The 16,003-nt window shown below is 57.4% G+C and overlaps 1 protein-coding gene across 2 annotated transcripts in view; it reads left to right on the forward strand.

The window, feature by feature from the left end:
• Positions 1-16,003, forward strand: part of ITPK1 (inositol-tetrakisphosphate 1-kinase) — a 142,823-nt gene that overhangs the window by 109,054 nt on the left and 17,766 nt on the right. The window lies entirely within an intron of this gene.

Consider the following 16,003-nt stretch of genomic DNA (forward strand, 5'->3'; position numbering starts at 1 on the left):
GGGAGCAGGGGCTTCGTGGAGACTTCAGCCCCCACGCTGAAGCTGCTCCCTGTCCTCGGGAGCTTGGGCGCCTGCAGGGGAGATGGGGCAGGCGGGAGGCTGCTCTGCGGTGGGGCGGGAAGGCACAAGGGGAGACTGGTCCAGGGAGAGCTGCAGAGCTCCTGGATGGTCCACGCCCAGCGGGTTAGCTCCCTGCACGCAGAGCCTCAGCTGTGGGCGACAGGTGAGGTCTGCTGCCCAGAGCTCCCCGTGTACCCGCTGAGGACCTGCGCAGCCTCGGGGTGAGCGGTGCCGTCTCCATTTTACTTTCCCTGAGCTCTTCTTCTCATTCCGAGTCTGGAGGGGAAGCCGGGTCCTTTCTCTACCTCAGACCTGTCCGTCTCAGACCTGCACATTTGATTAGTACTAAAGTTGCTGCAGCAATAGAGACTAAAAGTCGTGGTGCTTAAATGAGAGAATGTCATTTCTTTCTCATGTATAAGCCCAGAGGAAGGGCACCTGGGACTGTGTGGGATGCAGGGACAGGCTTCTTCCAGCCCACTGGTCTAAGGTGGTGCCGGAACCGCAGCCGGCACCTCCACCATCCGGACCGTGGGGTGGAGGGGCGCGAGGAAGAGGGAAGTGAAGGGAAGCACCTGGGTATGTCCGGGAAAGGTCTGGAGGCTGCAGCGTGGTGTGCTGCTCACACATCGCTGGCCAGACCTGCCCCGCATGAGCTGCAAGGCGGCGGGGGCCTGTGGCCTGTGCTCTGGGCAGCTGCGGGCCCGGATGAAGTGCTGAGATTGGGGAGCTTTGTCACGTGGAAGAAGGGGAGAATGAGTTTTGGGGAACAACTAGCAGTCTGCCCTGCCACGTTCTGAGAATTGGAGTCCTGCCTGGGGACTCCATGGGTGAATGACCTAGAATGACCATTTTCCCTCTTGCTGTCCAGGGGTGTGGCCCCAGCCTGTGACCGAGGCCGTAAGTCCTTCTACGAAACAGCGAGAGGTCGGTAGGCTGGCAGAGTGACACCCCAGAGCGCCTGGGCCACGGGTTTCCCTGATAGACCACTGCTTCTGGGCGGGGCTGCACCCACAGCCTTGGCCAGAGGCACAGACGGCACAGACCTGGAGCCTCCCAGAAGTAGAGCGCTGCCAGGGGGCATGGGGCGAGAGCAGGGCGCTGTGGCCGGCGGGGTGGCCTGCACACACCTGCGGCCTCTTCTCCCGGGCGCATCGTGCCAGGCGATGGCAGCCCGAGACCACGGCCTGGCTCTGCCCCCCAAGCCGAGCGGTTCTCGGCTCTGATTGGATGCTACAGACTTGTCCCCTTGGTCCTGGGGGCAGCAGCTGGGGAAGTGTCTGAGACCACAGGGCTTGGGGCCCTTTCGAGCTGACGACAGCTGCGGGTGAGGACTGACTGGCTGGCCCTTTTCCTGGAGCCTCCCACACGTGTGCTGGAGGTGACAGATGGCCACTGGACGCCGGCCTCCCTGGGGAGGGCTGTGCACACCGCAGACTGAGTGATGCTGCCTGTGGTTTTATGGGAATTTAATCAGGGCTCATCTTGGAGGCTGGATTGAAATGGAGTAATCTAGACACCAAGTGTAGAGAAAACAACATTCCTCGCGGCCCGGGAGAAATAATTCCCCACAGTGTCTCTGCGGGGGTGGGGAGGACTGCTGGGCCTGTGTGGAGTTGGGGGCCCTTTCACTCAGGTGGGGGATGGCTGTCCTGCCCACCCTTGGTGAGCCGCAAGGTGGTGTGGGTGGGAGAGGTGCGGGGGGCTTGGAGCCGAGGCCTGGACGCAGACCCGCCACGGCCTCAGCATGTGTCCGTCAGCACGCGGGTTGCACCGTTCGAATCACTGCACGTGTGTGTGCTCATTTAATTCTCACGGTGACCTTGTGAGAAAGGTATTGCTGCCACCCAGAGCGGTGAGGACACTGAAGTGCATTGAGCTTAAGTTGGTTGAGGGCACAGAGCTACTAGGGGCAGAGCTGGGATTTGAACCCACACCTCTGGCTGTACTCTTAGCCAGTGGTTCCTGAATGTGACTCCCAGTCCTCATATACCACCTCCTCCATGGGCTTGGCAGGGTGTGGGGGGGGGACCAAGGCATGATGGAGATAGTGGATACAGTTGGGGGCTCTGATGCCTGGGGGCCAGTGATCCCCAGAACCTCTGGGGGCCTTCCACAGTGGCTGCTGGCACTGCTCCTGGGCACCCCCTGGTGTCCAGGCTACGACAGTGACCAGAGAAGATCCCTGCTGTCCACTGGAGACCAGCAGCTCTGCTTCAAATAAATGGTCACCAAGTCTCTGCCTCGTATGATTTCGGAGGAAACAGAAATCTGCCCGGTCTGTTCAAGAGCAGCAACACATATGGAGTGGAAGGAATAGGCCTGGGTGCCCATCTCAGCCCCTCGTGGGGCCTGGGCATCGCTGCCCTTTCTGAGCTGCTCTGCTCCTCACTGGGCAGGGTGAGCACCGGCTATGGGACAAGCCCAGGTAGGCACCACCTCAGCATCGGGAGGCTCTGGGTCTGAATCCCTGCCCTGCCCTGGGGGAAGCTTCTTACCTTGTGACCCACTATCAATAATGAAACATCTCACCCTGGCTGGTTTCGCTCAGTGGTTAGAGCATTAGCCTGCAGACAGAAGGGTTGTGAGTTCGATTCCTAGTCAAGGACACATGCCTGGGTATCAGGTTCAATCCCTGGCCGTGGTTGGGGTTGTGCGGGAGGCAACCAATTGATGTGACTCTCTCACATGGATGGTTCTCTCTCTCTCTCTTCCCCGCTTATCTAAAAATCAATGGAAAAATATCCTCGGGTGAGGATTAACCAAAAGGAAAAAAAGAAAGAAAAGAAACATCTGTATTTCAATGACAGAAAATGAAAAAGCACATGGCTTAGAATCAATGGACTAGAGCAATATGTAGCTCTTTCCGCAGAATCGATTGTGGCCCCTCTAGCTTTCTGCACAGCTTCTGGGAGACGGCTTCACCCTGCACCCTGAGGATGCCTACACTGTAGGCCTCCCAGGGCCACCCCCTAGTGATGCACATTCCGTCCGAAGCCCCTCTGTCCGTGGGCAGCCTTGTTTGCTGGTGACTCAAACTGGTTTGGCCTCAGCCGCACTTCCCAGAGGCAGCGTCTCCTAACTGTGGAATCCCCATCTTTCTAGACCTTCTCATACACACACACATGCATTTGTGCTTAAAAAAAAAAAGAAACAGTGTCATATTGCATGTGTTCTCATAAAATTTGTTTTTTTCCTCACTTAATAGCTTGGCTTCTTTCCATGTTAGCCCATAAAGGTGATGGAGATCAGGTCTGCCCTGTCCTCTGTGACGGCAACATATTTCAGCATGTGAATGAAAGAACCGTAATGCGCTCAGTTATATTGGGCTTGTTAGGTCATTCCACTTTGATTGGTTTCAAAAAAATAATAAACCAAAGTAAACATAGATCTTCACATACTTCTGTGAAACTGATCCCTAGAAGTGGAGTTTTGGGGTCCTAGATTGTTATACACATTTCCCACGCTGGCAGGTATTGCTCTGTTGTTCTTCGGAAAGTGAACACATTTCACCCCTAATCGCACCTGCCCGCCCACCCGGGAGATGGAGCCTATCTTCACTTGGCGTTTTTCCCATCATTGGCAACACTGAGCATCTCTTCCTGTGTTCATTAGCCTTTCACACTGCTCGTTGTGAGTCTCTTCATGTCACTGGCCCGTTTGTCTGTTGTGTTGTTGGTCTTTTCTTTATTGATGATTAGAGCCCTTTTTGGATTAAGGACATGATATCATTGTTTCAGAATATGGACCATTTCATTGATGGAAGTTCATCTTTGCGTCGGAGCCAAGCTCACATTGTCTGCTCTGCTTTTAGAGAGCACTCCAAATAGTGTTTTTAAGATGCCTTGAGAATCAGACAGGCTGCTGCGTGTGGGAGTTGGAGCTGAGTGGGGGCAGCAGTGCTGCCCGGGTCCGGAAGGGGCCGTAAATCACTGGTAACAGCTGCCATGGAGTTAATCCACGTTTCCACCAGCTGGAACGGCTCGGGACATCCGTGTCTCCACCTGGGCCCATGTCTGGCTCCTCTGCTTCTGCATTCCGGGTCAGCAGCTCTCCGCTCCTTCAAGATGAAACAGGTCACCGGCTGAGTCAGCCGGGAGGGATACTGCTCAGCAGCTGACCAGGGCAGCGTCAGACCAGGAAATGTCAGACCGGATTATGACAGGCGTACACGGCAGGGACAGCCTTGGGCCATTTTAGGATTCTGCCTGTCACACTGAGCAAACAGAAGAGTTTTTCCCTGCACACTGCTAAGTTAAGTTGAATGTAATCAATAAGAAGTCTCTATCTCTGTGGCCAGTGCGGCATCTTGGAGCATGTGGCCCTGCCCACCCCCTCCCCAGGTGACATCCTTGCCATATCACCCTCACTCCCCTCACTGCAGCCATGCTAGACCTCTCGGGCGCCCCCCCTTGGCCCCTGATCTTTGTGCTTGCTTTCCTCTTCTGGACACCCTCATTATCTCTAGGGTGTGTCTCAGGCGACCTCCTCCAGGCAGCCCTCCTTGCTGTACACTTCCTTCCTGTGTGGGCCTCCGCGCTCCCTCTGCTGCCGGGAGCCCTGCTGCCCTCGTCACCGCGGCAGTCTGCTGTCAGGTCTGCTCACTCCTCTTTCCCACCCGACGGAGGGCCTTGAGGACGGCAGGGTGTCTTTGGGGACCTTGAAGCCCCAGAGCAGGACCTGGAGCATAAGTGTTTGATAAATGTGCAAGCAGAGGAAGTATGTTTTCAATAATCAGTTACAGAAGAAGCAGACACACTGGGGAAACCTGAGGCAGAAGATCCTGCAGTGGGGTCTGAGCTGTGGCTGGTGGGGTGATGGGCTTGGGCCAGAGGAGGGGGTGACCCTGGTCATCTGTATTAACAGGCTGCTGAGGAGGTGATGTGTGAAGTGGGTCTGAAACTGTGGACCTAGCAGGAGGAAGGTGTCTGTGCTGCGGAGGGGTCGCGCCCAGTTCCCAGAGGCCCTCCAGTGCCAGTTTGGACTTAGCCTGTGGATGCGGCAGGGAGGCTGCGGCGGAGTTGGGGGAGAGGTGCTGAGGGCCTGAGGAGGGCGAGGGTGACGGCAGTGGGTCGGAGCAGAGCGGACAGAGCCCAGAGGGTGGGGGCCATTGGTGGGAGGCATTCTGTGTAGGGTGGGGTAGGGGTGAGCAGGGAGGAGAAACACAGTAGCAGCCACAGCCACGGCGCAGTAAGCCAGCGGCAGGGCAGGGCGAGGCTGTGCTGGGTTCACGGGTGAGTGATGCCCCCACGGGTGCCGAGAAAGGCCAGGGTGGCGGGGCTTGTTCTGCCAGCATTATAAGCCTCCAGCCCAGGCCCGACTCCAGGCTTCAGCAACGAGGGTTCCATTTCAGCAGCAGAGGTGTGGCGGGAGGAAGGCTTTCCTGGGGGCAGGTAAGAGAACAGGTTACCATTGGGAACAGAGAACAGTCCCTTCTGGGGAGAGCCCCCTGGTGCTGGGCACAGGGTCCTGCTGCCACGCTGGGGAGTCTGGGACCGGGTCGGAGCCCCCTCCCCTCCAGCCTCTAGGAGACTGCTGTGAAGTTCTCACCCTGCTGCCTCGGGGCTCAGACCAGGGCCAGACACACTGTCAGGCCGGCAGACGTCTTGTCCCCGTCGTTCCTGCTCACCCATCACTGCCATCTCCGTTTCTTTGGCCCTGCTGGGGACCAACAGCCCAGACCCAACTTTGTATTCTGAGCACGGGGTGCCCCTCAAAGCCGTGTGCTCTGCCAGCAAGTGAGTGGTGGCCCCCGGGGTGGCTCGCACGTTCGCTGCCGATCTGCTTTAAGCCTGAGTTCTGTCCGGCAGATGGATGGACGCGCAGGCTCCGTCTCCCTCCTTTTTGCTTGATGTCAGGAGCATTGTCACTGAGCAGAAAAAAGCACTTTTGGTTCCTTCGTCTTCACGCAGAGCAGCTGGACTCTCTAAGATGATCCCAGACTTTTTAAAATGGGGGACTTTCAAAAAATGAATGATACCAATGAGGAGGGTGGTGGAGGGGACGGTGAAATCTGCCACCTGCTACCTGCTACGTGCCGGTTCTTGTTGTGTTTTGTGTTTTAACTCATTTGGTCCTTACAGAAGCCCTACTGGCGGGACTGGTCTTCTGCCCATTTTATAGATCAGGAAACTAAGGCACCGAGAGGTGAAGTACTTTCTCAAGGTCACACAAACCCAGGCAGCCCAGAGTGTCTGGCCACCAGTGTCGGGGACACACAGCCCGCTTGATGGCCTTGTCTCCTGACCCCTTCAGGCCCAGAGTCCTCAGAGCACTGTGCGAGAGGGGTGAAGTGACGAAGGGATGGTGAGGGCCTGGCGGTGGGGCCTGGCTGCCTGCGCAGATGCCCACTCTGCCACACACTGGCGTTTGACCTTGAAAAAGAACTTAACTTCCCAGGGCCTCAGTTTCCTCCTGTGACGAGCAGCCCGGTCCTGCCTGTGCATCCAGCGTGCCCCAGGCTGCCGTTCTGGACTCAGTCCCTCGTGGGCCACTTTGTTGACCTTGACGACGCTTCACCCCAGCTCTGAGTTCCTCAGGGCCTGACATGGGCAGGCAGCCTTCTCTCCCTTATCCCACAGGGGGTGCCTGACACTCAGGGGACAGTGTTGGCTCCTGAGGAGCACCAGACCCCGTGGTAGGGTCTGAATGGACCCCTGGGTTGTGGGTTGGACGTCAGTGAGTAACAGGGAGTAGACCCGACTCTGACCAATGGCAGCACAGCCCTACTCAGAGCATATTCCGGCACCTCGCACACAGCCCCAGCGTACAGGTGCTCACGGCGACCCTAGGCAGTGAGTGGGTGACGCTGTTATCCCCACCTTGCAGAGATGGAAGTTGAGGCACAGAGAGGCAGCCAGTCCAAGGTGAGACAGTGGACCTGGGCTCGGAATCCAGGCACTTAGCCCACAACTGCGCACTCCCGTGGCCTCGGAGGGACGAGGAGGGGGAGGAGAGGGAGGGGATCTGTTGCTTCTGAGACTGACCCCCAGCTCTGGCAGATTTCCAAGTGGTTTCCATGAGTCAGGCTCCTCACATCCCCAGGGCATGCTGGCTGCAAGGGCTGGAACTCTTCACATCTTAAAACAAAACAAAACTTGTTATTTCAGTAACATCTCATTGGGGCTATGAATGAGTATCCAATTGTTTTCACCCCTTTGAAGCCCAAGGAGTCCTCTTCCCCTAAATTCAGCCACCTAGCCTCCGGGGACCCTTGGGCTGCAGGGAGACATGAGTCACCTACAGTAAAGGGAATGCAGAGTGACTGGAAGTAGTATTAGGGGACATGTGGGGATGGAGCATGGGGCAGTGTCTAAGTGTGACTGGGGGGAATCAGCAACTCAGAGCAGATGTTCTGACATATCTGAATAAGGGGGGGAGGGGGGCCTGGGCAGTAAGGCTGTCCCAGCAGAGGTTGCCCCCCAGGAGAGCTGCCAGACGAAGACGCAGTCACGTGGGGTGTGCGTGTGGTTTGCTATGATGGGGTGCCGGGTCCTTTCTGGCCAGGCCAGTGGATGGAAGCAGAGTCGTGGTGAGGACAGGATGCTCTCTGCGGTCCCCACCTGGCTGCAGACTGGAGAGCAGTTCCAACTGCATTTCCTCTCATCCATGGGCCTGTCATCCAGGTCCTTCCTGGCCGCCGCCTCCTCCTGGCCCGGGCCTGTGGCTGCTTTCCCACCGTACTTGATGATTCTGAATTACTGGGTGGCTGCCATCATTGTGAGCCAAAAAGCCATCGGGGTTGTTTTCCAAGCTGCTGTCAGGCTGAAACTTGGTTCACCCAGAACACACGGGATGTATTTTCCTGTTTAAAATTCAAGAGCATGTGGCTCCTGCCCCCTAACAGTGTAACAGCAGGGGGAAGGTGACTTTGAACAGTCAGACACTGAGTCAGGAACACTAGAGCCTGCAGGTGGGTGGGCCAGGCCCTCTGTGCTTTGTCCATTGAAGTCTGTGTCCAGTTATCAGGGCTGTGCTAGGCCAACAGCACCTCCTGGTGTCAAGCTGGGGAGTTGCAGGCCCCTTTTCTCTTCCCTGCACTGGTCAGTTGTGCCTGCTTCATGCTTCCGCTCTCCTTTTGTTTCCAGAGCTTACAGGCCCCTTTTATTTGATCTCTTCTTCATCTCACACACGTACGCTTGTCCTAGAGACGGTTCCTGCTGATACCTGCCTCCTCTGAGCAGTGCTGGGCCAGGGGTGAGGCCCAGTCCTAACCCCACGGAATGTACCGTCTGGTTGCTGACTCAGAACCCAAATGTGGAAATTTAATGGGGTACAAGAGCTGAGCCACCCAACATGACACAGTGTGCGAGAAAGATGGTAGCTAGACCGAGACGGCTGGTGGGAGAGGCCTGGTCGGGTGCCGTCCGCAGGGGCAGTGTTATAAGACAGCTCTTCTCAGGAACTTTGCAGAACTTGAGGATGCTGGGCGAGCGGGTGGATGAGGGGAGTCCCAGCGGGGTGCGGGGGGTGGGGTGGGGTGGAGAGGAGGCCACTGCATGGAGAGCCAGGGTGTGGCTGGGAATGACCTTGGGCTCTGCATTCTGAGGGGCTGGAGGCTTGGATCACAGACGCGAATGTCCTCACAGCTCTGGAGGCTGGAAGGCCAAGGTCAGGCAGGGCGTGTTTCTTCTGAGCCCTCTCTCCTTGGCCTCTTTGTTTCTGGTCATGGTTGTCCCTCTGTGCGTCCTGATCTCTGCTCATAAGGACCCTAGTCAGGTTGGATTAGGGTTCTCCCCAAAGCCTCACTGTAACTTAATCCCCATTTAAAAAGGCTCCGGCTCCAGATGCAGCCACATTGTGAGGTCCTGGGGTTAGGACTTCAGCTTGTGGGTTTGGGGGGATAGAGACAGCCCATAAGGGAGGCCTGCGTGGACAGCTCCTCAGCTGCGAGCTGTGGAAAGAGGAGCCAGGCCCCACCAGCTGCGTGTGGTTTGGGTGAGGTGGTGGGTGGGGTGGGGTGGGCAGGACGCCAGGAATCTGATGGTGTGTGAGGGAGAAGATGGTTTCGCGGTGAGGGGGCCATAAAGGTGATTGTTTGCTTAGAGTCCGGGAATATTTAGCCAGGCAGCTGGGAAGAAGCCCCCGTGCCGGGCCACTGCGCCAGGCCTGCCCGTGCCCTCCCGTGCCCCAGGAGGACAGGCTGCATTTAGGAACTGTTTCATAATTGAAAAGTACATTTTCCAAATGTGGGGGAGGGGACAACACTAAGAATAGCTACTGTTGTCCTCATTTTTCAACCAGAAAACTGAGGCAGGTGAAGTTACTTGGCCAGGATCACACAGCTGATAAGAGGTATAGCTGGGGTTCAAAACTAGGCAACCCGGGACTGCACAGATCCTCCAGGGGTACCCAGTCTGTGCACAGGGGGGCCCGTCATTAGTCACCGAGGGGAGCAGCACAGGGCCCCGGGGAGCCCAGCAGAAGGGGCCTCCTCCTCGATGTGTGGGAAGGGAGTGCTCAGAGGAGGGGTGGCCCAGGAGGAGGGGCCCAGCGGAGGCTGGAAGAAAGGTCTTGCTAGGCCGAGGGACCCTCATGTGCAAAGTCAGGGCTTGCGAATCGGGGCATTTGTCCACCCCCCACCCCCCGCTCTGTGAAGATGGAATGAGAACCTGCACCCTGCTACCCGCACCCCATCCAGTGACACTGTGAATCTTCTCGACCCTTCGGCAGAGACTGTGTCCTGCCTTACCACCTGGGACCTTGGGAACAGGGAGCAGCCCAGGAGAGCAAGCCCACCCAACCCTGAGAGGCAGCGTCTGGGTGCCTTGGGCCAGGAGAGGCGGCAGCCACAGTATTTAGTTCATTCACCAGCTTGTTGGGTCTTGGTTGTGAACAGAATAGACCGGGCGCCTGCTTCACGGAGCCCACTCTGCCTGGGAGGAGGGTCCCAGTTGGTGTAGCTGCTCTGGCTCAGGGGAGAGGGTTTGAATAGATGGAAACTGCCCGCCTCCACCAAGGCCCACTGGGATGTCGCCTCCTCCCTCGGAGTCCTCCCTGGTCTTTCCAGGGTGCAGTTAGAAGTCTGCCCTCCTGAGCCGCTCACTCTGGTGCCTGGGCTGGCGCTGCTGCCACCCGGCATCCCAGTTCTCCTGGGAGTCGGGAGCCCCGGGCTGCTAGCTGGAGATCTGAGCTGCACGCTCGCCCTGCCCTCCTCCTGCACGCAGGGCTGGGGTGTCCCCTCGTCTCTGCTTCTGCCCCTGCTGGGCCCCTTGCCTGGCTCGTGGCGCCTGGACGCAGAGCCCCCTCCCCTCGAGAGGAGAGTGTGAGCAGATGGAGCACCAGGCCCTCCCCTGCACCCCCGGGAGGGCTGGCTGCTTGCACTGGTGTTTTGCAGATTCTGCAGCACTTGCCTCGTCCCTGATTCTCACTGCAGCTCCAGCAAGGGGACAGGACTGGCTATTATGACGCCTCTTGGACCGGTCAGGAGCCCATGACCTGAAGGCCACCTGGACTGCCTGGGAAGCGGCTGGGACTCATGCTGGTCTCTGGCCCAAGTCCAGGGCTTTAGCTCATTGTGCCACCCCTGTGCCTTGCCCCCAGCCCCCGGGTCAGCCTCAGTGTCTTCGTGCCTCGGCTCGCTCTGCTGGGGCCTGCTGGATGGGATCACTCAACATGCCTGTCATCCTCTGTCACGAAGCTACAGCCCAGATTGCTGAAAGTGGGACCCTGGGCTGGGAGGTGTCCCAGCAAATACTCAGTCCCTTTGGGAAATAACGTGACACTGTGTGTCAAGAACCATAGAAATGTTGATTCCCATGGGCTGCAAAACCCGCTTCTGGGAGCCTGGTCTGTGGGGGTGACTTACCACAAGCACGGCCTAAGCATGAGAGATGTTCATCGACGTCCTGTCTGTGGGGAAGAAAGCTGGCCCATGTGTGAATGCCTGACTTGGGGAAATGTCGCCAGTTGGGTGACCAGGACGTGCAACATCATGGGAAATACTGATGGCAGCGTCCAGCGAAAACAGTGAGGAAGGAAAGTTCAGTTGCAGCCATGGCAGAGGAGAGACAAGTCCGCGCGGGCAGTTCTTTGGAGAAGTGGGAGGCGGAGGGATGGTGTGACTCCTCTGTCTCTTTCAGCGGGAATGAGCCGGGGCGGGGCAGGCCTCAGGGGTGCAGGGCAGATGCGGGCGGTGTGAGGGCCCTGCAGCAGGCCAGGCCTGGCACGTGGTCAGGTGGCACGAGAACGCCGGCCACAGGGCCTGCACCTGCCAGGTGTGGCCCAGGTGCCAGAGGCCCAGCCTGTGCCTTAGGGCGCCGTCAGCCCCTTTGCTCAACAGGGCAGTTCCCGCCGCAGGTGCCAGGCATGTTCTAGGCCCTGGGCCTGTCGCGGTGACCAGACCCGCAGGCCCGGGCCCTCATGGAGCTGCCGTTCAGAGCCCATGACGGCTCCCGCCTGCCCCGAGGCACGTTCCGCTGAGGTGTTGCCCTGCTGCCCAGGACTCGCCAAAGGCTCCTGGGCCCCGGCCCCTCCCCTCAGCGCAGCCCCGCATCTGGGTGTCGGTCTCACCTCTGGGGCCCTGCCAGGCACAGAAGCTTCTGCAGATTCCAGCCCTGCATGTCCTCGGGGGCTGCCCCTGCCCCTTCTTGTTTTCATCGGGCTGTCTGGTGAAGTTCAGCCTGGCCAGTAGGAGGGACCCGAGGCCGTCTGTCACAGCGTTCCCAGGCCCACCACCACCAGTGCCACGAGGCTTCCACCACGGCCACACGCAGGGCCTGGCCGCCAGCACCACGCTGGGCTCGGGGAGACGGCCAGTGAGGGCGAGGCCGGCGGCCAGCACACCCCAGGGAGCTGGACAGGGACCAGTGGCCACAACTCAGGATCTACCTGCTGTCCTGTGGGTGACCCCAGCTGAGCTTGCCCAGCACGGTACCCGAAATAGCAGCTGCCCCTGCTGGGTGCCTGTCAGGTACCAGGGAGGCGTGGCTCCCGACTGACCCGTGGGCAGCAAGGCCCCGCGGAGCCCAGGGGTTCCAGAGCTTGCATCGGAGCAGCGAGGCCTGGGCTCGAGGCCAGGCGTCCGCGCTGCACCTCCCAAGAGCCGTCTGCCCTCCCCCACCCCGTGGCCCTCTGGCGTCCACCTGTTTGCACTGGTCTTTTGTCTTCCTGCCAGTTCTGTAGCAGCCTCGGTCGGAGGAGCGTGGCCGCCTGGCAGAGTGGACAGGGCAGTGGGCTGTGCCTCGGGGCACCTGGGTTCTCCCCTGGGCCTGCTGGTAACTGTGGCTTTGAACTCTCGTCTTCCACTCTGGACTCGGACACAGCTGGGACTTTCCCATCTCCAAGGACTCCCAGCTTCACCTTCTCTGGTGATGGCGGCAGGGGAAGGTGGGGGTGTTTCAGTTTCCCAGGGGCTGATGTTTCAGCTCTTAACAGAACACAACCCACCATCTCACCAAAAAAAGCCTCTTTCCAACTCCCATCCCAAAATAAAGACAGTAGGTAAACAAGCCACAGCAGCCTTTCTGGGGAGCCAGAAATAGCCTCCCGGGCTCCCAGGCTGCCTGTAGAAGCTCGGGCCTGTCTCTGTTTGGGGCAGGAGCTGCTGGCGATGTTGCGAGTTTCCCATGGTTGAGCTGGAGGAACCTCCACGCCACCGTGTGTCACGTGGGACGGGCCGGCTTGTCTCCTGCCACCGAGTCGCTGGCTGCGCTGCGCAGGGCCTGGGTCCTTCACCAGCCCTCCACTCGCCAGGCGCCCTGCCACAAGCTAGACTGACCACAAGCCCAGCCCGTGCCTCCAGACAGCAGCACGTCGGTCCCCTGGGCCTTTCGCCAGGCTGTCCGCCTGCTGGGGTGCGCCTGCCCCCGTGTGTCTGCTCAGTGAGGTGCGGCCCGGTCACTTCCCCTGGTGCCCCTGGCACTTGCTGTCCCTGCTGTGTGTCCTGCCAGCGCTGCCTCGTCTCCCTTCACCTGTCAGTCCATCAGCCTGGTGCACTGTCCGGTCCCTCCCGGGACTGTGAGCTCCTCGAGGGCGGCACCTGTGCCCCTTTGTCCTTCGTGTCTTAGCTCCTAAGATGTAGCGAAGTCCCAACACCTTTTTTGTTGTTGTTGAGCAGTTGTTGAAACCAAAACAGGAGCTGTAGTCATTTCTGGTTGTGATTTCATGGATAGGTCAGGGTTGTTTGGGCTGCAGGCCGCCAGAAAGTGGCTCAAGCAGTAAACATGTCATGGTCTGCTCTAACGGACTCCAGAGAGGGGCAGGCCCGGCGAGGTCACAGATCCCTTCCAGCCTCTGCCCTGGACGCAGGATGCCTTCGCCCAAGGCTGGGTGTGGGCTGTCTCAGGCCATCCCTGGGGCAGGAGAGGGTGCGTAGCCAGCGGGCCTGGTCCTCAGGGTGTGGCCGGCAGGCTCCAACTTAGGACAGAGGAAGACAGTGACACTGCACGTGCCCCTCTTTCTTGGCGCAGTCCGTCCTTTGCCACCATGCTGGGTCCTGCCACCACCCAGGCTGCTGCCTCACACAGCAGAGCCTAAGGTTTCGGAAGGGTGGAGGTGTCCGACCTAATGCTGGATGCGGCCCACTTATGGGCTGTGTCTTGTCTCTGCATTTCATCTGGACCCCCGAGCATTTCTAGGGGAGCGCGCCCCCGTCCTTCTCCAACGTCACCCTGGATCTGGCAAGGGGCGGGGCGGGACTCTGGTTTGCTGCAGGATTAAGGAGACACTTCATGGGAAGCATTTACATTGTCCGGTGACCCATGGAGGGCCCCCTCTTTTTTATTGATATAATTCCTACACCATAAAATTCACCTTTTGAAAGTATGCATACAGTTCGTTCATTTTGACTGTATTCACAAAGTGCAACAGCCATCACCGTCTAATTTTGAACATCATCACTCCAAAAAGAAATGTCCCCATCAGCAGTCATTCCCCCGTCCCCCGACTGCCCCAGTCCCTGGCAACTGCCCGCACCCTTTCTGTCTCTATGATTGGCCTATTCTGGACATTTCAGGTCACTGAATCACATCATACGTGGCTTTTGTGAGTGGCTTCCTTCACGTAGCGTCATGTTTTCAAGGTTCAACTATGTGGTTGCCTGGGTCAGGACTTCATCCCTGTGTGTGGCCGAATAGCACCCCTGTGCGGATAGACCATGTTCTGCTTGTCCATTCATCAGTCGATAGACATTCGGGTTGTTGCTACTTTTTGACTGTTGTGAGAACGTTAGTACGATTCCCATTCTCAGTTATATATCTAGCATGGAATTGCTGGCTCATTCGTAACTGCGTTTACTTGAGGAACTGTCAGACTGTTTTCCAAAGCAGCTGCACCGTTCTGCATTCCCACCGGCAATATCAACATGTGTTATTTATTGTCCGTCTTTTTGACGATAGCCATCCTGGTAGGTGTGAAGTTATATCTCATTGTGGTTTTGGTGTGCATCTCCCTGATGGCTAATGATTCTGAGAATCTTTTCATGTGCTTTTGTTGTTGTTGTTAATCCTCACCAAAGGATATTTTTCCACTGACTTTTTTTTGTTTTTATTAGATAGTGGAAGAGAGGGAAGGAGGGGGAAAGAGAAAGAGGGAGGGAGATTGATTGCTTGTCTCCAGTTGGAGCCAGGGATTGAACCTGCAACCCAGGTATGTACCCTTGATTGGAAATCGAACATGCAACCCTTTGGTCCACGGGCCAACACTCCAACTGCTGAGCCAAACCGGCCAGGACTCATGTGCCTTTTTTGGCCTTTCCTGTGTGTCTTATTTTGAGAACTGTCTATTCAAATTCATTGCCCACTTTAAATTTGGGTTGTCTCTCTGATTTATTAATAGTTCTTATATATTTTGGATACTAGACCCTTATCAGATTAGTGATTTGCAAACATTTCCCGCCATTCTGTTGGTTGTCTTTTCATTTTCTTGATAGTGTTTTGAAGCACAAAAGTTTTTATTTTTAATGATGTCAAATTTATCTATTTTTACTTTGGTTGCTTGTGCTTTTAGTGTCTCAGAAACCATTGCCTAGTAGAAGATCATGAAGATTTATGCCTGCATCTTCCTTGGAGAGTTTTAACGTTTGAGATTTTATATTAGGTCATGATCCCTTCTGAATCAATTTCTGTATATGGTGTGAGGGGGGCCCTGCCAGGCCAGGTGGGGCCTGTCCGAAGCCTGCCCTGCAGCGTCCTCCTCTGCAGGCCCAGAGGCACGTCAGGGCTGGGCTGCAGGTGTGCCCAGCAGCTCCCTCCCTCCACAGCCCAGAAGGGCCTGCCCACCCCTCACCGTGTCTGCGCCTTGGCTCTCACTCTGGGCTGGGGGTGCAGAAATGGGCCTGGTTTGGATAATGGCCTCAGGCTGAGAGCCAGGATGTATTCCCCACCCGGATTTTCCTGACTTATCTTTTCCTGGCCTGACTTATCTTCACCCTGGCTCTTCACCCTGGCTCCGACATTGGCCGTCATGTGACCTTGGGCCTCCGTGTCAGCGTGGGGACGGGCACAGCCCTTGAGGAGCCAGTGAGGGCTCTGTGCAGGGGGCCTGCAGCGCCCCCTGCCAGCGCTTGGCCAGCACTAGCTCTAGACATCCCTCCTTGGGTCCCCCAGAAACTCTGAAGCCCCGAAATCCACCCACACTCTTACCTATTTGGAGTTTGGACTTTTGGGGGACAGGGGCGGGAAGGGACGTTAAAACACCTTTAACGTGCCCCGTGTGGTTCTTGGCCTTCATTTCTGAGATAAGTGAGGCTGGGCCTTACCTTGGGTTAGTACACGCCCTCCTGGCCAGCCGAGGAGCTGACAGCTGTTGGAGACGAGTCGTTTTGCTTGTTTACTCTGGTTTGGTTTTCAAGTTTGGGGGGGCACCCCCACCCCATTAACGCTCATCAGCTTTTCCAGGCCTCTGTGCCCAGAAGTACAGGGTGGTCCCACCTCCTGAGCAGCTGGTGGTCTGATCGGGGAAGGGGACTATACAAGAAAAAGTAACAACAAACGAGGGATGTAAT

The sequence above is a fragment of the Molossus molossus genome, unplaced genomic scaffold, assembly GCF_014108415.1.
Source record: "Molossus molossus isolate mMolMol1 unplaced genomic scaffold, mMolMol1.p scaffold_m16_p_1, whole genome shotgun sequence".
Classification (NCBI taxonomy): domain Eukaryota; kingdom Metazoa; phylum Chordata; class Mammalia; order Chiroptera; family Molossidae; genus Molossus; species Molossus molossus.